This window comes from Alexandromys fortis, unplaced genomic scaffold (genome assembly GCF_014885135.2).
Source record: "Alexandromys fortis isolate MF-2015 unplaced genomic scaffold, M_Fortis_MF-2015_v1.1 scaffold_130, whole genome shotgun sequence".
NCBI classification, from domain to species: domain Eukaryota; kingdom Metazoa; phylum Chordata; class Mammalia; order Rodentia; family Cricetidae; genus Alexandromys; species Alexandromys fortis.
Genome location: NW_026068016.1, coordinates 2031455 through 2057788, shown reverse-complemented (window position 1 = coordinate 2057788; position 26334 = coordinate 2031455). Strand labels below are relative to the sequence as shown.

The 26334-nt window shown below is 45.3% G+C and overlaps 1 protein-coding gene across 3 annotated transcripts in view; it reads right to left on the bottom strand.

Moving 5' to 3' along the window:
* The window catches only part of Samd4a (sterile alpha motif domain containing 4A), a 210206-nt gene that overhangs the window by 172880 nt on the left and 10992 nt on the right, over positions 1-26334 (bottom strand). The gene's annotated exons all lie outside the window — the stretch shown is intronic.

Sequence of the window (26334 nt, the reverse complement as noted above, 5' to 3'; positions counted from 1 at the left end):
CTCCTGTGGGTGGGACCAGGGTACAGGAGCACCACTGCAGGAATGGACATGGATGCAGTGATGGATGGACGCCCCCTCCACCTCCACCACCGCATCGCCAGCATTAAGACACCGCTGTCTATCCTACTCCTTAGAGTAGAAAGGGCAAGTTTGTGCTTTTAAAAGGCAAGGCTGCTCCTTAAATGCCTTTAAAAAAAATAAATAACTTCTTCATCTTCCTGGGTCTTAGAAGATGGGCAGGTGAAGAAGGCCACCTAATGCTCACCTGTCCAAATAGATTCATTGTTATTTTAAATTGTACTCTGTCTCTACCAAAGCAATCGGAGGAATGAGGGCACCTGCTCATAAATACCCAACAGCGATGCTATAAGCATTTGGGCTCCTTAGAAAGTCTTTAGTGTAGGAACAGAGCAGGCTCAGAAGGTACCTTTCTCCTACAGCTTTGACAACCTGCATTCAATCCTTGGAAACCACCAAAAAAGCCAGATTCGGTAACCACATCTGTAACCCTATCCCTCCTTCAGTGAGGTGGGAGACGAGACAGGAGAATCACCTGGAAGCTTGCAGACTAGCTCACCTGGAGTCTGCAGCAAAGCAGAAGCAGAAGCAACAGAAGAGACCCTGCCTCAGAGTAAGGCGTAAGAAGAGAACTGACACCCGAAAGTTGTCCCCTGTCTTTCACATGTGTGCTTCAAGACATGTATACCCATACTTCCACATACAGAGAGGGGGGACACGGGGTGGGGGGGATGACACACGGACCTGCATACACACACACACAGTCTGTAGTGAAAATGATCATTTGTAAGAGTTTTTGAAAGTTATATATACACCAATACCATTATTTAAATAAAATACAACTCTCAAGTATCTATGACACTACTCACAATAGTCAAAGCCAAACAGCGTTGGCTGTAAAGCCAGGCCCAATCAGGGTGAGCTTTCGGTGGAACACTCCCGTCAGTGTTCGGGATCACCATGAGCTCCCCTGCCCCTTTCTTTTTCTTTGCTTTTGCTGTTTTGTTTTGCTTTGTTTTGAGACAGGGTCTGTGTGCATAGCCCTGGCTATCCTGGAACTCACTAATGTAGCCCAGCTGGCCTTGAACTCACAGAGATTTATTTGCCTCCTGAGTGCTGGGATTAAAGTCCTATACTAGAACACCCGGCTTTCCCCGCCTCTTTGAAAAACACCACCATTTAATAGCTACTAAACATCCATCACTCTGCTGCTTTCAAAACCCAGAAGGCACCTGTTGTGGGAGGTCCTTCCGCCCCTCCAACCAATAGCTGCCAGGTCAAAGAGATACAGAGAATATAAAATAAAAGTAAAAATAAACAAAATAGAGGTTAAAATAAAGCGTACAAAGATGGAAAATACACAGAGAATCTTGATACTGTATTCTATTATGCTCTCTTTGAATTGTTTGAATGCTGAGGAAGGAGCAACAGATGCTAAAAGGTATTTGTTTATAAATGCTGCTGAACTAATCCAACGTAGAGATTTTGATGTCTTGGCTTTGAAATTTGGATCTAAGGATATGATGCTTTCGAAAGGAGTTTCCTATATTGTTTTCACAGAGGGTGAGAGTCTGTTCATTGTTTCTATTCAAATATGGTATGATGGACCACGCCCTCCTGAACGGTTGCTGTGAATACCTTCAGAAAATTACTTCACTCAACTGCCGAACTGCCGACTGAGATGAACCTAGCACACAGGTTATACCATGAAAGACCTAATTAGCGATGCCCCCATTCAGCAGGAAGCAGTTTGGAGAGAAAAAACTGCGCCCATGTTCCCAAATATGGTTTATAAATGTTCTTTTACATTTAAAGGGGATATGACATAGATATGAATAATTTGCATTGGTATGGATTTTAAGGTCAATTTTGTCATATGTATATGCATATTTCTAATCTTGATTAAGGTATTGTGATTGTGTAGTTCACTTTTAAAATGTAATGTATAATTAGGAAATATAGGTTGCTAATGGATAATCATCAACAATAGTCAAGCTTGTAGTCATGTTAGTTAAGATTTTCTAGATGTGCATAGATATATTTTAGATAGGCATTCTTCATATTTTTCAAAGACTACGGAATATGCTATTAAATGTTTTAATAACTTAGGACTTTTCATGACAATGAGACACTCTGCTCCTGGCAGCACCAATCTACTTCAAGAGGAAGATGGGCATTGAAGAGGATCCTTATGGAGTTTGATAGCCATTTGGGCAAGAAACTGCTCTTGCCTGGACTATTGCATAAACTGGACACAGAGAACCCACAGAGAGAGGACTGCTGAACTTGCCTAAAGGTGAGATGATCTTTTGGGGTTCCTGATTCATGAAAGAGTCTGCAAGACATTCTTCAGGACAAGCAGATAGTGACTGCCTTTGAAATTTCCTGCTTTGTGGAAATGTCTGCTGGAAACTATGGGCCTGTAGGCCAAAGATGAATGCCCCAATGGTACAGAGGAACTTTGGGTGACTGTCCAGGCAGGGAGATGTCTCTGTCTTTTCTAGAGTTTTGGATTTCTTGTTTGCTTAGGTAATATTATATCTTTCTGGAGTCTTTGATGGAGTTAAGAATAGTTAGCTATAGTTATAGTTTTCCTTAGTTATGATATAGATTATTGTAATTTTTACTTGATAACTGTTTTGTTATATGTAATTTTGCTATGTTAAAGTTAAAGCCTTCTTTTTTGTGTTTAAACAGAAAAAGGGGAAGTGATGTGGGAGTGTCATACATCAATCTGTTGATTTCATTGGTTAAGTAATAAATAAACTGCCTTGGCCCTGATAGGTGAGAACATAGGTGGAAGGAGTAAACAGGAGGAAGAGGAAGTGAGGTAAGACTCCTCAGACAGACTTGACATCTCTGCTCTCTGGAGCAGAGACACCAGGCTCCGCTCTCCCAGGCAGCTCCGACCCAGGATGGACGTAGGCTAGAATCTTCCCGGTAAGCGCACCTTGGGGTGCTTACACATATTATTAGAAATGGGCTAGTCCAGGTGTGAGAATTAGCCTAGAAGAGGCTAGATAGAAATGGGCCAAGCAGTCTTTAAATGAATACAGTTTGTGTGTTGTTATTTCGGGCATAAGCTAGCAGGCGGCCGGGGTGCTGGGGACGCAGCCCCGCTGCTCCTATTTCAACAGGCACCCACTCCAGGCTTTTGGGATGTTAGATGGTAACGAAGAACCCACATCAGAAAAAAAAGAGCAAAGCTTCAGTGCTGCACAGACTGCCAGCCACGCCCCCGCTGCCTCCAGAGTCACCCTGGCTTTGGTGTCCTGCTCTTCGATTTCTCCGGGGCTGGGCTGGTTTTCCAGCTCGTCTCTACAGCAGAAGCTTCATTCATGGTCTACATCTTGTGCTCAAAGATCCATTGTTGTTGTGAGGGAAATGAGAAAATTTAGCTCATGAAGACGTCCAGTTTTGTGAGCAGAATATTTGGATGTATTGAAGATCAACACCAGAAGGGGTAAAATCAAACTGTTCTAAAGTTTGGATGAAGAAAAAAAAAAAAGTCTGAGAATTTGGGCCTGAAGGTGATTCAGCCACTGCCACTTGGTGTCCACAGCTAAAACATGGCAGGACACATACCAACACGTTATCCGAGCCCATAATGAGCATCTACAAAGACAGACACGTCAGACACTAACTACCATCGTTGCTTTCTTGGGCTGCACCATCTTGCTGGCATTCATAGCAGACAGTGTCGCACATTCTTGTGTGTGATATGTCTTATCATTTTATAAAGATTACAAGTCCAGCAGAAAATGTACTTAAATTAAAATGTACGTGTCATGTAGAACATAAATTTAGGGCATAGAGTCCTTTCTCTCTTCAATTTAGAGTTAGAAATGTCTACAAGGGTTTGTAAGTTAGATCAATCTAATGCCTTCTAGTGACGATCCACGAATAAAGCTCTATCTTGCACAGCACATGAACTTGTTTAAAGCTGGGAGCTCTCGTTTTAAACAATAAATGTGTGCCATTTCATGTGTCAGAGCAGTGACCCTAAGCCCCTCCTCCTGACGCCATGCCAGACTCTTTCCTTCTTGACTCAGGGGCTGCTTTCCAATCACCTCAAGCTTTGCAGTAAAGACACAGACGTAATTTATATTTCAATAGTAAATCTGGAGAGAACGTTATCATGTGTTTAAATGGCATGGTTTAAAGGCATTGTGGAAAGCTTGCCTCCTTGCTGGACCAGCACCTTGTGAGGTGCACAGGGCAAATCACCTATCATACCATCAACAATCAGCAAAGGTGTTGGCAGGAAGGAAGCGTCAGAACAAAACAACGGAAGCAGAGGGGTCCTCTCTTTCCTCAAGCCTTCAAAATGCTGACTATGTAAAATACGGAAGAACCCGAAGTGTCCCAGGAGTGGACTCTCCACATACACCAGTCCCGAATGGTCCCACTACTCACTCCGAGGGCTGTACTGACAACAGGGTTCACTTTGCTCCATCGTTCCATGGCTATGAGCCAAACGCCTGTTCAAACATTTTTAAAAACCAGTGTCGTGGTCTAGAGGGTGTAATGGACATCAAAGCTGTACAAACTGGCTTCCAGATGCAGCGAGGCATCCTGAGGGGTCGAACGCCAACACTGGCCAGCTTTTGCCAGCTCTAAGCACAAGGGAGCTGTTACTAAATCACCAGCAAGCTCATTTAGGTCAGAGTTAAAAATCTATACTCATAAACATGCCTGGGGCACTATACATATTCTATCTCGCTTTCAAGTTTAATTATATTTGAGCTAATGAAAGTAAGATTTAAATGTAAAGAAATATTTCAAAAGAGTAGTGATGATACAGCTAGTTTTGCTTACTACTAAATAGATCAGCTTTGTCTTGGTGGGGGAGGCCCACCATATATTAAAGGAAAACCCAGCAGTCTCAGGTACTACGTAAACTGTGCCTGTAATGCCTCTTCCTCTCCTCCAACCCCAGCTGTGGTCACGCTGGTTAATGGCGCTGGCCAGCCCCTTAACCCAGGGTGACTACAGGGGGTGGGCACCTGAGTCAGGCAGCAGAGACCCACACTAGAGATCCTCAAACTCCAATGGGCAAACAGGTCAGCTGTACTTACAAGACCCAGCTATATCTACACTGCTGGTCCCAGTCCGACCTTCCAGGATCCAGACATTTAGTCTGACAGCCGTGATAAATAGTCCAAGAGAAAATAAGAAGGGTTTGTGTCTCAGAAGCTTCCCAGTTCTTGTGCTCCGGAGGCTGGGGAGGAGTCTGTCTGTGGGCGTCCCCTGGGGGCCTCAGGAGGCTCCTCCCCTTCCACTAGTGTCCACTGGTTTCTGTCCCATCCCACAAGATTAGAAGACAGTAAAGAAGGCACACTCACTCCCGAAAGGCCCTGCTGGACTGTTCTAGGTCGCTTCTGTTACTTGGTCTTCTTTTTCAGGGGTTCTCTAGCCACAAGCACATTATTCTAGATTTAAAATGAGCAGCATGTCAGCTGATTTCCCATGGTATTTGGGCCCGCTCTACAGGGGGAATTCCCATCTGGTACTGCAAACCTGGTCAAAAGCCTGCAGCCAGGAGGCCATACCGCCTTAGAGGGACAGGAGCTGCTACATGTGTTTGCTCAATGGATACGTGGTTTCCATCTTCTTTGCCTGGTCCAGGTTTTTGTATTATTTTTCTCTCCACTATGATTACTAGCTATTTATGGAGTTTTCTTCTTTCTCCAGTGGCCTGGGGCTCTCATCTCATTTCAACGTCTTTAAGGTACGCTAGCCAGATGTATGAAGTTCGACAGCCCCGTTCCTATAGCTCTTCTTACCAAAAACGACCTAAGAATGGCAGGGATGGGCATGGGAGGGAAGTTAGAATCTTCACTCCCAGTTGATATACTTGATTTCTACCCGGAACCCAGCCCACCATTTTACCCAGACACGAATGTCACAGGCAACGCCTAACACCCAACACTGAAAGTTCTAGGGGAGTGCTTGGCGATGCAGATCACTCTTTCAAACTCAGTATAGTCCACTAACTACTCTAGTTCTTACAATGCACCCAGAAGGGTGCAGGGGTAACCCATGGGTTTGTATAGAACTGAAAACATTTGAGCAATAAGCATTGAAAGCGAATTGTTTTACGTTGCTGCCAGTGTTCCGTGATGCCACCTTCCCCCTGTGTTGCTCACAGGTTCAATTTCCTCTGCAGCCAAGCATGAATATATCAAAAGGACAAAGCTGTTCAGAGGGAAGCAGGAGACAAATGCCAAAGTCAAATCCATGTGACCAGGATAATAATACCGGTGGGGTCATTTTATTTAGACGCTGGCCTCTACCTACTTCCATAACGGATTTAAGATGTCTTAAAATAAACACATGCACAGGATAGCCGAAATAAAGAAAAGACGAGCTAATCCACATGGAAGAAGGAAGGGATAACCACCAGGAAACAGACAAGAGCGCTATTGTAACAAAGGCTAATTCTGGCTGAGCCTTTAGGAAACCCAAGCTGGAAAGGAAATGCAATGGCAAACGGGATCTTGATTTCATCAGGAAGCGCGTGGACTCGTCAGCGGAGACCATCATCTCTCACTGCTTACATCAAAGAGGAACAACTCCTGGATGTCTCCCCACCAAACGCTAAGAGCCAGAAAGGACAAGTCCAGCAGAGTTGGGGACTTGATTTGTCCCTTCAGCTCCTGAGAGGAGCCAAGTCCAGATTCTGAAACGCACTCAGGAAGGTTTTATGTTTCCACAGCTCCCCAGCCAGTTAGCGTGTCTTACGTGGTCCTTTCTCTGATGCTAACAGGGCGGGCCCATCGCTCATGGAGAAGTCGGAGCAGCTGTGGCCTCACCTGTCCTGTAGATTTTACTCCTCGAGGGAGAGACCCTGAACAATGGACACTGCTGACTAGTGCCAAGCACAGCCTGGCTCAGCTGCCGGCCACTGTGCCGGGGAAGGCGCAGAAAGCACGGAAAGGGACTCCTGCCCTCGGCTGTCACCGGCGAGGCACAGACTATTTTTTATTGCTTTTATTAACATGCCGGTTATTCCAAACCATTATGTGTGAGATACCAATGCAATGTTTCCGACACCAGAGGAAAACCATTTTAGTCTAGAAAATTGAGGGCAAAGGTGACCTGGTGGCCGGCTCGGTCTCGGAGATACTGCAGTGCAGTGCTAGTAGAATAGATTCTGGGGGGACTAAGAGTCTGTGGTGGACCTCGGACAGGATGCCCAGAAGCTGGGTCAGTAAGTGTATGAGCTCAACTTAGCAAACAAGCAAAAAAAAAAATAAGAGGAAAGAAAAATAATCAATGACATCAGTAGCAGAGTCTTAGGAAAACCTACCAAGGGCCTAATTGCATGTGTGTGCCAGGAATGTCCTCTCTCGCCCTCTCGCTCTCTCTCCTCTCCTCTCCTCTCCTCTCCTCTCCTCTCCTCTCCTCTCCTCTCCTCTCCTCTCCTCTCCTCTTTCTCTCCTCCGTCTTCTTTTCCTGAGACAGTCCCACACAGTCTTGGCTGGCCTTGAATTTGAACTCCCTATATAGCTAAGAATGACGTTGAGCCCCCGGTGCCCTGCCCCACTGATCCACAGGGATAACTGGCCAGTACCACTCACCTGGCTTACGTGATGCTGAGGCTCAAACTCAGGACTCTGTGCACGCCAGGCAAGCACTCCCAAACTGAGCTCTATCCCCAGTCCAAAGCTGAAAGATTTCCTAAGAGACTGTGTCACCAGGTTGCATGGGTTTACAATGAGAAGTACTCAGAGGGAGCGACCGTATTTCCCTTTGCTCTGCAGAAATCGGGTGGCTAACTTTCCCCAAACCAGAAAATGAATGTTTTGTTGTAAATTTAAAAAAAGAAAAAGAAAAAAAAGAACCTGGACACGGCCTTGCTCCCTGGATTCTCATCAGCCTGCAAGCTGTAGTTCCTTCCTCCAGTCTGGCAGCTGGAAATGATGTGGGACAAGGTCAGGAGGAGAATTAAAAGCCAGAGGAACGACGTGGCCCCAGATCCGGGACTGTACGTTCATAGTCTCCCCAAGGTTTTACCTCAGGAGGAGGGGCAAAGTGGTCCTTCCCAGCGCGCAGCCAGAGAAACCACGGTGTCCAAACTGAAGCTCGGTCCTCCCGGCTTCAGGTCCTCATCCCAGACATGAGAAACAGTTCCTTTAACAGAACGCAAGCAGCACCGCGCTTTTGAGACCAGGTCACTCTGCACTCGGGCCTGAGAACTCACAGCCTAGCCCGGAGCAGCCCTGGATTCTTGACCCTTCTGCTTCTGCCTCCTGAGAACTGAGAACACAAGCGCCAACATGTATATGCAGTGAAGGGCTTGAACCCAGGGCTTCAATGCACGCCAGCAAGCACTCGACTGAGTTACATACCCAGCCCGCTACAATATTTTTTCTTTGATTTCACAGTGCAAATTAAAAAAAAAATGTAGGGAAATAAGTAGTAGGCCTCAGCTATTACACGTATAAGAAAAACAAAACAAAACCCAGAAATTTAAGGTACTGAGAAGGCAATGACGGTGATGATGATGATGATGATGATGATGATGATGATGATGATGAAGATGATGATTTTGGTTTGTTGTTATTTTCAAGACAGGGTTTTTCTGGTCATCCTCTAACTCACTCTGTAGACAAGGCTGCCTGTGAACTCTGCCCCTGCCCCCCCCCCCCAGTGCTGGGATTAGGGGCATGCGCCACCACGCCGGGCACTGCGATTATTTGTAAGGGAGGATTGCCGGCAGTCAAGCCGTAGCATCTGTGACCACAGCTGGGGTGTTACGTACGGTATGAGCAGCACTTCTTCAAACTGTACCATCAGTGCGTACACGAACGGCAATTTGACAAAGGATCTAAATGTCTTAGAAGTAAAGATATTATTTGAGATGTCTATTAAAAATTTAAATATGTACTCCCCCCATTTTTTATTTTTTGAATTTGTGCTGGACACCATAAAGGCAATTCCACACAAGCATAGAAAGTTCCCAATGGTGCTGTCTGCTTCCCGGTGGTGCTGGCTGCGCTCACAACCACAGATGGCCCACCTTATCTCAGGGTCCGGCTTGTTTTGCTTCATTTCGCCATTTTGCTTTGCTTTTGCCATGAGCCTGTTTCCTTCAAAATCAGGAAAACAAATATTTTTGAAGGGCAGTGAAAAAGAGGAAGAATAACTTTAGACACAGCAAATCTGTTTTCTTTTTCCTAAAAAGTCAGATGACTGTTTCAAAATATGTGTATAAAGGGCTGGCAGGATGATTCGTGAAGTAAGAGCCCTTGTCACCCGGGCCTGATGGCCTGGGATCAATGTCCTGTACCTGCAGAAAGGTGGACGGAGAATGGGATGCACAGAATTGTCTTCTGGCCATCACAGGGATATACAGGCATACACACACACACACACACACATACTCACACACACACTCTCACACACATACACTCACACACTCATACACACTCTCACAAATGCACACACACATACACACACACTCACACACATTGCTAGTAATAATAATAAATGAAGTGTAAAGTATTTAAATGTATGTAAAACTATTTTAGAATGATAAAAAAGACCAACTTCTCTGCCATTAATCTCTAATATTTTTGAGATCACAAGATTGACCATCTCATACTTACAAAAATGTTCATGCTTGCTTTTTAATTCATATACAGCAAGTTGGAAAGTAGGGTACAAACATTGTTGCTTCCTTGTGTGTGTACAGAAAGCATTTGCAGAGGACAAAGACTAAAGTGGATAATGGCCACACAGGACGAGCCTTAGTGGACGATACAACATAGCTGTGCTAGGCCAGGACTCTGGATCCAGACTGAGCCCAGATTTCTTCCTCCTTCCCCGAACCACTGCTCTACTGAGGCCAGGGACCGCAAACTTGAAAGATAGAGGCAAAGTGAATCCAAAACTCCAAAGGGGAGCAGTGGGATGAAAGTGAAGAGAGGTGAGCCCAGCTCTGCAAGGGCCCCACTCCTTCAAAAGCCCAGCAAGCTGTCCCACCTGGAACAACTACAACAAATCTACTCTTCAAGGAAAGCTTAAGAGTCAGATTTCAACATGAACCACCCTAAAGTCAGCATAGTTTTGAGTGAACTATGCCACTCAGGAAATGCTGGGCTGTGCTCTTTTTTCAAGTTAACTTCACTGAACACTTTTAATACTCATCTTAATCCAAGTACTTAAATAACCAAATATCATTCATTAAAAATCTGTTTTGAGAGACAAGTAGCTAGGCGGTGGTGGCTCATGCCTGTAATCCCAGTACCAGAGGCAGAGGCAGGAGAATCTCAGAGTTCCAGGATGGCCAGAGCTACACAGAGAAACCCTATCTCAAAAACCAGAAAGAAAGAAAGAGACCCTCAGATCCTCTTATGACATCCCTTGGTTCTTTGCATGTAATTAAGGAGGTGACAATATTACCCGCTTTAGTAGAGTCATTGGATTCCCTGGAACTGGAGTTACAGGGAATTATGAGTCACCATGTGGATGCTGGAAACCAAACCCCGGGTCCTCTACATCAGCAACAAGTGTTCTTAGCTGAGCCATCTCTCCAGCCCCAATAGCTACATCTTTGCATGGGAAATCCAACTTCTGTCCTTCCGTGGTTGATAAATGTTTATTCTGCACCACAAGCTATGCTCAGTCACAGAACTCTAAAGTTGTATGACTTGATTTTGCTCACACTTCCCCGTCTATCTGAAGTATGACAAGACTCTCTCCTATGTGACAAGATCCCTATCACTTTCAAAACCCAGCCCAGAGGTCACTTCTAATGAGCATCGTCTCATCTTAACTGAGTTTCTTGAGACTGGAATCCTCTTGTCTTTAGAGTTCTGCTTATGAGTTGAGGTCGGGGGATGGTGTTACCCATTGTGTTAAAGAAATAGTTAAATGAGTCGTATGTCCACCGTGCATACCCCTGTTACTTAAATTCCAAAGCAAACAGTGAGCTCAGAGTTACTGCAGTATTGGTACAAGACTAGTTTAATACCTTACACTCCTTCCTGAGCCAGCCATCTCGTCCTAGAGCCTATGTCAATATGTTCCCAAAGCAAAAGTCCGAGCACACACTGAATCTCATTCACCAGTACAGGGGCCCTCTGGAGAGCAACAAAAGCCTGGGATTTGAGCCCTTTCTGCTTTTCCTCCATCACAGTTCTCCACACCTGAGGAGTCCTGTCCTGTTGTTAGTGTTAATAAAGAGGGCCATCTGCGCTCTTACACTTCAGAAGTTCAAGCACTCGCTGCTGTTAAAAAGTAGCCTTTCTGTTTCTTGCCTTTTACAGATTATATGCCACTATCGAGATTCTGACACTCAAGATGCACCTACCTGGAACTGGGAACAGGGCTCCCTTGGTAGGGAACTCTTCACTTAGGAAGACCCATTTTCTGTGGTCCACGTCTCTGTCATACATTCCTAGAAATCTACTTTTTTTTTTTTTTTTTACAATAGCAGTCTTGTGCTATTTGCATGGGAGAGGAAACAGACATTTTCTGCGAGTGGGTGGGCACATGAGTCATCTTCCTAGGGGTAGGCAATCCTCAGAAATCCCACCAGAACTGGTGCAGTGGGCATCCTTCCCGCATCCCCACGGGGACTGGTGAACTCACCAGGTCGGCCTCCACCCTGGGGTTCATCCTTCTGTGACTCACACCAGACCAGATCAAAGCACACCAGCTCTCCAGCCTGGGAAGGAACCCCTCCAAAGAGAAGCTGCACACAGGGCTTCTCCACTTAGATGCCGGGCGCTCTACATCTTAAGCATCCTTGTTAAAATAGGGGTGTGAACCTGTCCCAGGAGAACGCTGGTGCATACTGCTTTCCAGCGCCTTCAGCTCAGATGGCACTCTCCCGGCCTTTAAAGGGAAACCAGTTTTCAATCAAGATTAGATATTTGTAACTTTCGCGGGACAAAGGTTTCAGTCTCTCACAGGTCCTTTCTCCTCAGACCACTTCCCATGCTCCCATTTGCCATGGGGAAGGTGCTAAAAGCCACCTTCCTGCATCGCCCATCTTCAGTGTCAATTTTCTCTCTTCAAAAAGCATAGACAAGGGACTGGAGAGATGACTCAGCGGTTAAGATCACTGATTGTTCTTCTAGAGAACCCGGGTTTAATTTCCAGCACCCACATGGCAGCTCACATCTGTCTATAACTCCGGGATCCAAGTCCTTCACACACATATATATTCAAGCAAAATGCCAATGCACACAAAATTTTTTAAAAAATTAAAAAGCAAAATTTGTTATTACAACCCATTTGAGACTCATTCTAACTTATACAAGAAATTCTTGATCAATAGAGAAAAGAAAAATGATAACAAAACAGTCATAGAGTATAGTAAAAAAATCTACAAAAATATGAAATTAACAATAATCAAGAATTAGTCAATTATACAGAAATTAATTAGGTTTCTAAGAAACAAGTATAATAGCTATGACCAGGAGGACGGAAGCATAAACATTTATAATTAGAGAAAACTAGAAACCATCTAAATCCTCAGTAACAGATGCACAGCTGAGGAAGCCGGGACCATCTAAGCATTGCGTGAGCTGCACACCCCTTATGCTGGTTGTGTTGAAGTTCAGTGCTGGTACTTAGGGGGCTACGACAGCACTGGACTTTTGCGTGTTTTATATATTTATTTTCCTAACACCAGGGATCTAGAAAGATGGTCACAATAGAGCATTAAGCAAAATGTGTAAGAAGAAAAAAAAATGCAAAACGCAAACAAAAAACAAAATATGCAATTTTCATTTTTTTCAGATGTGAACACAGAGCAGACAGTGAGAGGTGCATGCCATTGTGTGTTAGACAGTGAGAGGTACATGGCATTGCGTGTTAGACAGTGAGAGGTACATGGCATTGCGTGTTAGACAGTGAGAAGTACATGCCATTGTGTGTTAGACAGTGAGAAGTACATGCCATTGTGTGTTAGACAGTGATAGGTACATGGCATTGCGTGTTAGACGTGAGTGCCTCTGGGAGGGTGGGCAGTGAGAACAGCTTGCTTTTCCTACTCTGATATTCTTAAAAAGCAGTCTTAGCGGTGCAAGTGTTCAGGTGAACAACTAGCAGAATGGAAGGTGGGAAAAATATGTACTGGAGGCAAGACGGGAGCAACCAGACCATGGCCATGAGCTGGTTCTCTCTAGAGTTAGTAGACACTACAAGAGGCGGGAAGACTGGCTGGTGGTGGCACACACCTTTTATCCCAGCAGTTGGGAGGCAGAGGCAGGTAGATCTCTGTGAGTTCAAGGCCAGCCTGGTCTACAGCGTTTGTTCCCGGATAGGCTCCAAAGCTACACAGAGAAACCCTGTCTTCAAAAATTAAGTAAATAAATTTTTAAGAAATGACTGGCAGTTGGAACTGGCCAGCTGAGAGCAGTTGACAAGCTAACTGAGGAGAAGGCTTCACTGGAGGAAGGTATCAAAAGCTGCCAGGCTCCAGATGGGTGCAGAAGGAGGAGCGCCTACAGATGCTGGTGTCTCTGAAGAGACAGGAAACCTCAGCGCTGCAGACCTGGAGAGCATGTCACCAGGCTGTCAGGGGAATTGGCTCTGATGGTGGGCGGCCCTCAGAGAGGAAGAGGGAGGGACGGCAGCTTGAGTTTAAGGTACACACATGGAGAGGAAAGAAAATGGGACACAGGCAGAAAGCCACCGCGGTAAGGCCGGATCCAAAAAGGACAGTGGCCCCTGACACACGATCAGGTGAGAGGGACGTTTCAGTCACCCATGTGACCATGCCCCTTGGCCACAGTGAGATGAAAAATCAGGGATTGTATAAGCCAAACAGCGTATGATTTTAACCGATCATTGTTGTGACCACACTGAGTTGGGGAAAGAAAAGGGAAATCATTCATAAGACTATAACGTGCATTACAAAAGCACATATTCAAGCAGGACGAAGAGACCTCATGCTGTGGCCGGATCCCTGCCCCTAGGCTACGTCCCAAGATTGCTGTGCATCAACTTCAGCATCACAAATAGGGAAGGTATCGTGAGCAGTGACTTCTGGAAAGGTCGCAGACAAGACAAAATGCAATCTTGTCTTCATTTTAATTGTGCAAAAACTACTTCTGCTTGAAGAATAGGTTCTCCATTCACACTGATGGTTGCTCATAGCACCCCGCTTCACGATAGTCACATGGTAGACCTTCAAAACTGGAACAGGATGTGGGAAGCAACAGCTCTGAGCTTCACAGAGCGGCTCACATCCTTGGCCCCGCCCACCAAAGGCCAATAACTTATCCCTTAACATTGTAAAAACCAAGAGACAGCACCACAAGTCTGTACAGACCCCTGGACGCTAGAAACCGCCTTACTGCGAGCACCTGAAACAGCGCCACTGGCTTTCTGGCCAAATTTCTCTTTTGCATGACAATCTCACACATTGCAGGGTACTACAAATCTCCTTTACTCTGTGCCAGAAACCAGTCATTGTGATGCCCCAGACAGCTCCGAAGCATCCTCTTTGGCTACCACCTTTGAGGGGCACTGAATGAGGACCTAGAAGGAATGAGAAAACACACAAGGCCTGAGATAAACTCTAACCCTTGAGTCCTCTGTGAGGCAGCATTCAGGAAATTGAGGTTCAGAGTCCTGTGGTTATGAAAGCAGAAGAAACATGCGCTGGAAGATGCTTGTGCATTGCTGGCATCTGCCGGCTTTTCAGAACCTGAAGCTGCCTTTGCCACATCCAGCAAGAGCTACCCGCTGAACACCACACTAGCCCCCGGGCTGGGAAACATGTGGCTCACACATTACCCACATGTAGGTTTTTATGTCACTCACGGGAAGGTCATGAAAATAACAAAATGTCACTTCTTCGAAGGACTTGGCACAACTGACCAGGTGCATAACCAGTTTGGTGGGAGAGAGGAGGAGAAAGTGCAGAGACACAAAGAGATGGAAAAGGGAGGAAAGCTAGACTAACCAGTGTCTCCTTGCCTTTGACAGTGACAGCGGATTTCAGAATTTCCTGCCCCTTTACACTGCCTTACTTCTCATGGGTTTACCACCACGAACAGTGTCAGCCACGCCACAAGCATGCACACGCTCAGGACATTAGCTGGCTCCACACCTACATCTCAGGCTAGGGGAAGAAATGCGCAAGAACCCAGCACCCTCTTAGCACGGGCCTTTCACTGCGGGCGGAAGTTCTGATAATAGACAGATGAGTAATGCCATAGGTCACATGGCAAAGAACACTTCGAATCAAGTAATTCAGGATGAGCAACACATTGAGATTGGTGTAAATAAGGCCAAGCTCCAAAAGGGGGTTTAGAGAGGCTGCAGGGGTATCTGTAGGAGATACAAAGGCACAAACTGGAGAGACCCAAAAAGGTGAACCACGTAAGCATCAAAAGCAGTCAATCAGAGGGAGCATCTGCCTCAGATGAAAAATCCAGTCGATATCATGATTCGCAAACCATGCAGAACAAATCAAAGCCATGGGCTTTGCTTTCCAATTATGGAAGCAGCTATGTCCTACATCTAGGAAGATGGCTTCGAGCCCAGCGTTTGTTCTTTCTTACAGAAGCTAGAGCTCTAAGTGTGCAATAGACAAGAGGCGTAAGTGAATATGTGGATAAACAAACGTTATTGAGTGGGTAAGGAATGAACGCCAGCCATCTTTATCCTTCCCATAGAGTACCACTGGCTGATGCTGACATTATCGACTTATTAAATAATCCTGCATATTAGTGAAGTCTTGATACTTACATTGATAACATGAATTAGATACAGAAAATATTTTTAAGTACATCAATCACATATATCACACATATGTGGAATGATTGATCCATTTTAAGCCTTGTCTTATCACTAACATGCCTTCAATTGGTATTAAATGGACCAAACTGTAAAAATCATAACTCAGATAAAAACACTCACTTGAATGCCGGGCCATGGTGGTGCACGCCTTTAATCCCAGCACTCAGGAGACAGAGGCAGGTGGATCTCTGTGAGTTTGAGGCCAGTCTGGTCTACAGAGTGAGTTCCAGGACAGCCAGGGTGGTTACACAGACAAACCCTGTCTTGGAAACAAAACAACAGCAAAACAAAAATTAAAAAAACAAAAAACACTCATTTGAGTTCTTTGATATAGTCTTCAAACACATATGTAAATACAGAAATTTTATAATTCTTAACACATTAAAATTGTAAATTCAGTGATTCAAAAGCTCTTGTGGCAGGAATAATCTAAAATTCAACCAATTGCCTCGTCCTGTGATCAGAAAGCCAATCCTGGGACATGGGGTCAACCAACTTTGGTTTCATTTGGTTGGTTTATGTTGGTTTGGGTTATTTTATTTGGGTTAGTTTGGCTTGCTCTGGCTACTGACACAAAGTCTTTCTCTGTACTCTAGGCTAGCCTCAAACTCATGGTGATCCTCCCGCCTCAGCTTCTCATGTGCTTGGGTTGCAGGTGTGTGTCCCTTACACCCACCTGAATACAACTTTTTGATTGAAGCATTGCTTACTCCTAAAAGTACATTTCTTACCAACAGACAGCACACAAGTTTTAAATTTCCATACAATGTGTGTGTGTCTCCTTGATGAAAGTAAAGATATATATGGCAAAGAACTAATAAGTTAACAAAAATGCTGCAATGGAAAAGGAAACAGGAGAATGAACACAAACTGCCACTGGACCGGAAGCCATGGGAAAGGCCATCAAGAATTGCAGTGAGGACACTGGTTCCAGCCAGGTTTTCCTCGCTTCCACAGCAGCCACTGTTGGAAAGTGGTCAAGGAGTGAGCCTCCCAATCACGGGAGGACGCCCTGGCCTCCTGAGTGTTCACAGGAGGATGCCCTGGCCTCCTGAGTGTTCACGGGAGGATGCCCTGGCCTCCTAATCACGGGAGGATGCCCTGGCCTCCTGAGTGTTCACAGGAGGATGCCCTGGCCTCCCAATCACGGGAGGATGCCCTGGCCTCCCAATCACGGGAGGATGCCCTGGCCTCCTGGGTGTTCACGGGAGTATGTCCTGGCTGGCCAACCCACATCCAGAACTGTTTGAGTGCACAGCCCAGAAACTACACCTACAGGCACTTGTATCTGGAAGTCATAGCTATACTTTAAAGGACTTTTACTATAGTATTCTTAAAAAGAAAACAAAACAGAAACAGCCCGTGTCCAAGCCTGGGGTTTGACTTAGTAAACACGGCACAGCTATAACACAGAATGTCACGTGGTCACTTAAAATGTTGTTGTAAAAGGTTTTACAACAGTCATTAAAATACTAGCGCTTTTGTGAGCGTAGAGGGCAGCTGAGATATAGTTTTCACTAAATTATACACATATATTTTGTGCAATATGTTCGCATGATTGGAATATTGTGGGCTTGTATAAAATACATGTGTTTATGGTAGGAAAGAAGAAGGAATATGTTTAACAAACTGAAAGCTGTGTGATTTTGTGGTTTTATCTCTTGTGTCCGTTTTCTGCCGTAGAATGTGGTTCGTCCTGTAAGAATGCGGTCTCTAAAAACAAAACAGCCTTTCTAGATCCTCTCTTAGGATCTGACTTACACACGTTGATCAGTTTCTTTTTAGTGCAGGAGACAGCGTTAGTTAGCAAAACTGACTTCTCGGAAAAAGTTCACGGGGACATATATGCACACAATAACACTTAATAAAGGACAGAGGCCAAGAATTTGAAGGAGAGCAAGGAGGGGTAGAGGAAAGGGAAGGGAGAAATGCAATTATAATCCCAGTTTTTTAAATCTGAAAAAAAAAAAGAAAGAAGTAGCTCTCGTGCCAAAACCCACTTGATCCATTTAACACTTCAAGTTCTTTATGCTATGATCTTAGCTCGTGTAAACTTAGAGCAGAAAGTTTATTTTAATCAGAAAACATAGTAATTGTGTTGCCAAGAAATTGGGTACAGGGTTGAAATGGAAAGATCTTTCATTTCAAGTCATTAATTTATGCCCAAAGTTAAATAATAGCCCTAACATGGTTATCCAGTTGATTCTATGGAAGACGCCCCCACTTTGGGTGCCTACTATGTATAAAGTACTCTAAAGATAGTTAACTTGACAGTATCCTCTTTCAGGGCTTCAGGCCTGAGATCAAAGAAAATTTCAATCCTAAGAGTTCATCAGAACAGTTGCCCTAAATCTATAGCTCGGAAGAGAGTCGGCCCCTCTGTCATGTCCTGAAGACCCTGGCGTTTTCCCCTCGGTTCCCACGCTTGGTCAGAAAAGCTTTCTCTCCCACCACCACATATATAGGATGTCACACCGTGGACCCACAACTCAGCACTGGAACACAGCTGCCAAAGAGGATGTCAGTCTAATGCATAATCACAACGGGACGGAAAGCCAGGCAGCATTTCATCTGAATCCAATTGCCGCGAAAGCCAGCCGACTGGAGCCACCTGTTACATGTCTAAACCAACCCCTCTCTTAGCAGCTCAACAACAAAATGCTATAAATATTCATTCCTAAGGAAATTGCTCAAGGGCCGCTTTTTAGAGGGAGGTTATCGGTGGGACAGCTGATAACAGGCCGGCTATTTTTAAAGACTGCACACTTGCATGCTAGAAGGCCCGGCTGTTGAGAACATCATAATATACTATTGCTATGTGGCTGGTGGAAATTAATCAAAAGCTTTACTAGCTGCGAGAGCCTTGGAGCCTTTATATTTGATGTAAGGTGTAATGCAACTCTGAGAGCCAAAGCCAGTAAAGTCTACACAACACTTGCCTGAACCGGGGCATACCTTTTCAAAGGTTTCCTGAATAGTGAGTGTTACAAATAACCTCTTTAACCTCCTGTAAAAACAGCCTCGCTTTTCAACAGCTGTCAAAATAGATTGCAGTATCCATTTTACCCCATAGTGTTGGGAGAAGATCTTAAAATTGCCGAGGAGTGTCAGGGTGTGGGTGACTTCATTTAAAATGTTCCTCCAGCGACAGAAAAATGGAGAAAACTCAGAAACATGATCCATCAAAGGAAAGACAGAGACCATGCTCAGCTACACATAAAGGCGGGCCCTGTGTTCATACCTGATCAGGTATGTCCTTCACTGCAGACGGGAACCTCTGCTGTGTGCGTAGGGATTCAGGACACTGCTACTATGGGATGGAATCGCCAGATTCAGTCAGGGAAAACAGGGGCACTCCAGTTAGCTTCACTTTACAGTAACACCATGGGTAATGTCTTTTGGTTTGGGTAGAATTGTTCCGCGGTATTCATGGGGTATCTGCACTTCGGGGTTAATCGGAGTTCTGCTGTTCCTCCGGCTTCCACACAGAACAGTAAGGCATCCAAGCCCTGCCTGCCCTCCCAGATCCAGATCCACACAGGAGCTCTGAGAGGCTAGCTAAATGGTTAAAATAACGACAGCTTAACTTTTCCCTTTAAAAATTCTTTCAAACCGTACAAAAGCTAAGTGTGTAGTATAACTGACTTTACCTTTCAGGGAAATTATCAGCCCTTAATCTTTGTCACTTCACATAGAGATAGAGTAAGTCTGAAAACACCACGTCCCTTCACAAATAAAGACTTCACGCTGCATCTGCTGGTAACGACATTCCTAACGTGACCGAGGCGCTACAGTAGGAGGACCTCGATGATTGACATAAGGGCGTGTCCTAGTACACAGTTCACATCCAAATGCAACACATTGTTCCAGTTCTGTTCCTTATGGTCACACTTTTCCCATCCAGGATCCAACCTAGCCTCTGAGCTTGCTCTTCTTATCTGTCATGTCTTAGCGGCTTCCTCCACTCTGGCAGCGCCAATCCCAGTGCACTGCCGTCACCATACCAACTGCACAGGCGTGATGTAAGAAGGAGGTATGGGGGGCTGGAGAGATGGCTCAGTGGTTAAGAGCATTGCCTGCTCTTCCAAAGGTCCTGAGTTCAATTCCCTGCAACCACATGGTGGCTCACAACCATCTGTAATGAGGTCTGGTGCCCTCTTCTGGCCTGTAAACATATACACAGACAAAATATTGTATACATAATAAATAAATAAATAAATAAATATTTATATAAAAAAAAAGGAGGTATGGGAAGGTCAGGGGACAGGCGGGTGCCTCTTTCTTTGTCTTATGCAAACCATTCTGCTCTATCCAAGGACTGAACTGCTAAGGAATACTGCATTCCTTTCTAATTCACAAAGCCTAACGAAATAGTAGAATATTAAACACAGGAGCTCTTTCTCTCCTTCAGTGGGGAAAATAAGAGAGAGGCTTGAAACACCAAAGTAGCAGATAGTCTCATTCAACCCTTCCTGGTGGGAGTTCTGACCTAAGTGTACGCATTCTACTGACTGTCACCTCAGCCACCAGCAGCTCACCCTCCAAGCCACAGGGACGCCAGCTTGACTTGACCACTCTGAGTTTCAGTATTTCAACTGAGCTCAGATCACTGGCAAATGCCACAATCATCTGGGAAATGTGCTAACACAGCCCGTTCTGCCCCCAAAACAATGTGAAGACAGGAAGGTTTTGTTTAAACAACACAAAGACTACTACTGGCCAGCAACTTTCCACTCTCACAACCTTCAGAGGAAGGTGTAGGTAGAAAGAATAGCAAAGAGTAACACGCGAGGCACAGTGATTTTCTCTTTTAGCTGAAGTATGCAAAAATACGTAAAGGTCTTCCATGAATGGTTTTAGGTTAAATAATAGCTTCGGCAAAGTGTTTTTGTTTTACAAGCAATTCTTTTAAATAATAACAAAAAAATTAAAGACTGCAGACCACTACTAGATGTCTTAATTGCATCCTTTAAAAGGCTCCGTGTGTACCCGTATTGGCGAATTTATAGGCGAGGACTCTTATCATAACATACAATTTTGTCTAACTTTCCTCTAAAGAATTCCATTTTTAATTTTTTGGAATTATTTCTGTGTGTATGAATTTTCTGCCTGCATGCACATGGGTACCTTTTGGATCTCTTGGAACTGGAGTTAGAATCGTAGTGAGCCACCATGTGGGATCTTGGAATCAAATCCAGGCCCTCTGAACGAGCGCCAAGTTCTCTTGACCACTGCCTTCTCTCCAGCCCCATCTCCTTTAAAAAGAATTCTTTAGCAGTGATCTGAGTCCTTTGCCCAGGAAGAGCATGTGAACGTACGGCGCTAAAGAAAAGCATAAACGTCGACCCAAAGTTAACTCTGACGGCTTATGGGGGCTAGCCTGTGGGAGCGTTAGCACACAGTTTACAGTCCCAGCTGAGCAGCAGACCCAGGCCCACGGTCACCATTGTTCATGAAGGAAACCGTGTTTCCATTTCTGTTCTTGCTAACCGAGGGGAAGAGGAACCAAATGCAGTATCTTCCTTGTTCCTTTTGAGCACCTGCCTTACTGTCAGCCTCCTTTAAAATAATAATAACAATAACACTGTGCAGTCTACGAAGAACCAGAACTAGATACATGTATAGTCCTACTGGTGGGCCTGTGTCTTCCGCAGATGCTCCCTCTCACAGACGAGGCGACAACAAAAAGGTGTACAAAATTTAGAAGGTAACATGTTTATAAGTCAAGAACTCGAGCCTCTATTTTCTTTTCTTTTTTCTCTTTTTGTTTTTGTTTGCCTGAGATAGGATTTCTCTGTGCAGCTTTGGAGCCTATCCTGGAACTCGCTCTGCAGACCTGACCAGGCTTCCTTCAAACTCATAGAGACCTGGCCAACTCTAACTCCTGAGTGTTGGAATTAAAGGCATGTGCCACCACCGCCTGGTCCCAAACCTCTATTTTCATCTAGTCTTTATTGCACCCTTCTTGATAACAAAGTGGTCTTCTGCGTATTTTTACATCTTTAAACCTCTCTACGTCCTCACCATCTAGATGGCTAGTCTCTTCAGAAACGGAGCTAGCCATGACATTTCTTGGCTTCATTTTTCCCCTTACATTCACAAAAACATAGCTGGAGTTGGTTGTGATGGTACACGCCTTTAATCCAACCTTTTAGGAGTCAAAGGCAGGCACATCTCTATGAGTTCAAGGCCAGTCCGGTCTACATAGTGAGCTCCAGGCCAGCCAAAGATACATAGTGAGACCCTGTCTCAAAACAATGTACTGAGATGGTCTGCACATCAGATCGAGTATAGGGGATGGAGGATAAACTAAGACCCAGTGAAACCAAGCTGTAGTGAACAGAATCGGCCTTCTCCTGAGAATGCTACACAGAAGAAATGCAAGCGGCTGGCCAGGCCCCAGGAGGTGAGGCACACTGAGGTGGAGCCAGGGTAATGAGGGAGAAAGGCTGGTTGACCACATCCCCACACAAATAAACACCGAGTCAGGACGTGCTTATGCAGTAGATGAATGAAATCCCCTCCCACAGGCAGCAGGCAGTCATGAATGACACCCAGTTCCTGCTGGGATCTAGGCTAACTTCAGAATGGCTGAGTCAGATTCCGCATAAACCCGGAGGACATTACTGGAACTGTGGATAAAACATGCTAGAACCCAGCCAAGCCTTCCTACACATCACTCTGCAAACTCAAAATACGAGGGCTCGTCGTCGTCCAATAAAAATGAAACCTGCGGGAGCTGGCAAGATGGCACAGTGGGTGAAGAGCTTGCTTGGAAAACTCGAAGGCCTTAGTTCAGGTTTGCAGTGCCCACATTAAAAACAGAGTCTGTTTTCTTCACACTGGAGGCAGAGACAGATGCCTGGAGCTCACTGGCTGATCAGTCGAGCTCAGTCTGTGTGTGAGCTCTAGTTCAATAAGAGACCTTGTCTCAAAAACAAAACAAAACAAAAACCCAAAGTGGGAGAGATGGGGGGAGACACCTGTATGGATGAGAGCACATATATACACCTCAAAACTCGCGCATGCATGCACACACATGCGCACACGCACACATGTGCACACATGTGCACACACACACATACACACACACACACACACACACAAAATCTTCAATTTATCATGAACAGAGAAACAATGGAGACTCCTGGAAGCATCTTAAGATCAGTTTAGTGAAGGTCATCTTTGGAATGTGAGTAAACAGACCCTCTCTCGTTCCCAGGACAGAAAGGTATTCAGTGTGGCAAGAGACAAGCATGAGGGCACCGTCAGACGTCAAAATCTAGGTCACAAGTGGCCAGGAAGCAGCTGGAAACGCAGCAGTTCTTTTCCTACCAACAGGTGCCCATAGCTGACCTTGATCCGCCTTCCCAAATCCTCAACAAAAGGCTGCAGCAGAAATGGTCTTGACCAACTGTTTGTGTAACATGTCTTGTACATTAATAGTCAGAAATGTCACACCATTTACAGGCAAGAGGAGAGTCCGTTTTGATTTATAGCTCTCAAACTAGTGCCGTTCCCCATTCCAGGCCCTAAAGCCATCTCCATCGAATCCAGCCATTCCTACTTTGTCAAAGCCAAGGACTCCTGAGCAACTGAGTTACACATTCCTTAGTCTTTCCTCAGACTTGCAAAGCCTGTTTCCCACCCAAGTAGAGGCAGCAGAGATGTCCATTCCCCTTAAAGAAAGGAGACAGCTAATGTCCTTTACATTGAAAATGGAGGAGGAAAAGGAGGAAGGGGAGGAGGAGAAGGAGAAGGAAGGGGAGGAAGAAGACTATTAAAAAAAGAGGCCAAGCTACATGGGATAAAAATGGAACACACAGAGAAACATTGAAATGGGCAAGTCCAAAAGAAAAATTAAATACTTAAAATATCACAGTGAACTATTAGAGGCTAATATTACAAATTTTGAAGTACTTTTCCTTATTTATTAATGCTGAAGATTGAACCCAGGGATTCACTTACATACGCTGAGCTAAATCCCCGGTCTCTTTTTTTAATGCCAGCATTTTTGTTTCCATAAGAATCAGAAAGATCTTCAGCATCCATGGGGTGGCATTTTAACATGGGATCAGAAGCATCCTGGGGACCTCCAACCCCCTGAAACCTGTTTCCATGCCTATCATCCTGAGTACCTCCAACCCCCTGAACCTTATCTTCATGCCTGTCATCCTGGGGACCTCCAACTCCCTGAACCCTGACTCCATGCCTATCATCCTGGGGACCTCCAACCCCCTGAACTCTGACACCATGATTATCATCCTGGAGACCTCCAACCCCCTGAACCCTGGCTTCATGCCTATCATCCTGAGTACCTCCAACCCCCTGAACTCTGACACCATGATTATCATCCTGGAGACCTCCAACCCCCTGAACCCTGGCTCCGTGCCTATCATCCTGGAGACCTCCAGTCCCTTGGAGCCTCTCTCCATGCATACAAGATGGAACTTCTAGACAGCAGTAAAGCACTCCTGTGTACGAGAGTCCTGTCTGGGAGCTGAGTGCATTATCTACTGTAATAGATTGCTTTAATTTCCCACTACTGGTTCTGCTCCTTGTACCATTCATCCTTTGGATAATTGGAGAGAGCTTGTATCCACTCAGCGCTCAGCACACACAAAGTGCTAAGGAAGAAGAAAAAGAGAATGGAAAGGAGGGGTGATGGGAAGGAGAAAAGGAAAGAGACACCAGTTTTGGTTGAGCCTTCCTCAAGCTGAAACCCAAGTCTGACATGCTGCAAATGCTGAAAAGTGACGAGCGCCAGCAAACACTCAAGCCAAAGCAACACTATTCCATAATCTCATCCTATCCTTCCTTAGACCAACTTCCTTAGAGTGGCAGCCCTGCTCTTTAGCTGACCTAGCTTACCTCACCGCCTACTTCAAAAGAGGACAAATTTACTCTATAGGTGTAATTCACAGACCACAAGCCACACGTCCGTGACCCAAACCACCCAGAAGTATAGCAGGAAAATACTAGAAGCCATTTGATGACGCTCATATTCTCTTTGCCCCTGCCCCTTCCCTTTGTTGTTCTCTTCCCCTCAATAGTCTTGTTCCTCTCTTCTTTCCTCACGACTCACAGGAGTTATAGTATCTTAAACTCAGAAAGGACTTTAGAAATCACCCAAAAGGTCACAGCTTCTTTTCTTAACAAATAAGCCCTGATTCCTGCAGCGGGGAGATGCAGGGAGCCTGTCTCTAGGTGGCGTAATGGAATGACTGAGGTAGCGGGTGAGTAACTCGGGAAGATGCTTGACACAGAGCAGGTTCATAAGGACGAGCCCATCTTGGTTAGACGTTTCTCTGCCCAGCCCAAGTCTCCTCTTTCTTGGTTGAAAGCCAATCTCCTCTTTGGTGTATCCAGGGTCTGGGCAGCTCACATTGAGATAGCTGTCCACTGTTTTGAGCTGGTTGTTATCCAGACAGAATTCAAATCCTCTCCTTCAAACTAGTTCCCCAGTGACCACTCAAACAGTTCCTGCTCACCTTCTTCTCAGTTTACTTAGGTTTCCAAGTAGGAAACCTAAGGTTTCTCACCTCTCTCTCTCCCCCGGCCACATCCCGATTCACACATTTTCCCCAAGTACGCATCCAGTGCTGCACCCAGCCTCCAGGGACGGACTGACCAGCAGGGCATAACTGTTCTGAATACAGCAGCTGTATTCGAGTTAGGTAGGAGGCAAGCGTGCTGTGACACTATTCATGCGTGGGTCCACATCTACTAAAGGCTAGCCGCTCCTTCATGGCTTCTACTGATGATCGTTGCCTTCCCCAAGGCTTAAGGGATGCCAGTACAGGGCTGCTTTTTACTATATTCAACTATTTGGGGGTCACACTTCTGCTACCCAGTCCTCAGCTAGGCCTCAAAGCTTTTCATCCTTCTAACAAATACACTGTCTCAGTGGTGCACTTGAAAAAATGTGTAGGGTTTGGTGTAGGAGTTCCGTCTGCTTGTGTGTTGCTTTCATTGGTTAATGAATAAAGAAACTGCCTTGGTCTAGTTGATAGGGTAGAACTTAGGTAGGTGGAGAAAACAGAACTGAATGCTGGGAGGAAGAAGGGCAGAGTAAGAGGGAAGCCATGGATCCTCCGCCTGGGATGGACGCTAGTTAGAATCTCCAGTAAGCCACTGCCACGTGGCGATACACAGATTAATGGAGATGGATTAAACTAATATGTAAGAGTTAGCCAATAAGAAGTTAGAGCTAATAGCCAAGCAGTGTTTTAATTAATACAATTTCTGTGTGATTATTTCTGGGCTAAGCTAGCCCGGCGGCAGGGACAAACAAGCAGCCCATCTTACAACAAGAGTTCTCTGTTGTAGACTTCTCCTGCTTCCTGGCATGAGACACCTGCAGACATGGATGTCTGCACCATGTGTGTGCCAACCCAGAGGTGCAGAGACAACATCCTGGGATTACTTTAGACCCAGAGAAAAGGGAGACCAGTATACCCGCCCCAGGCCCTGACCCTCGGCCAGTTCTAAAGCACATTCCACATGGCTCCTCTGAACCTGTGTGGGAAATGAAGCCCCCCTGTCCCC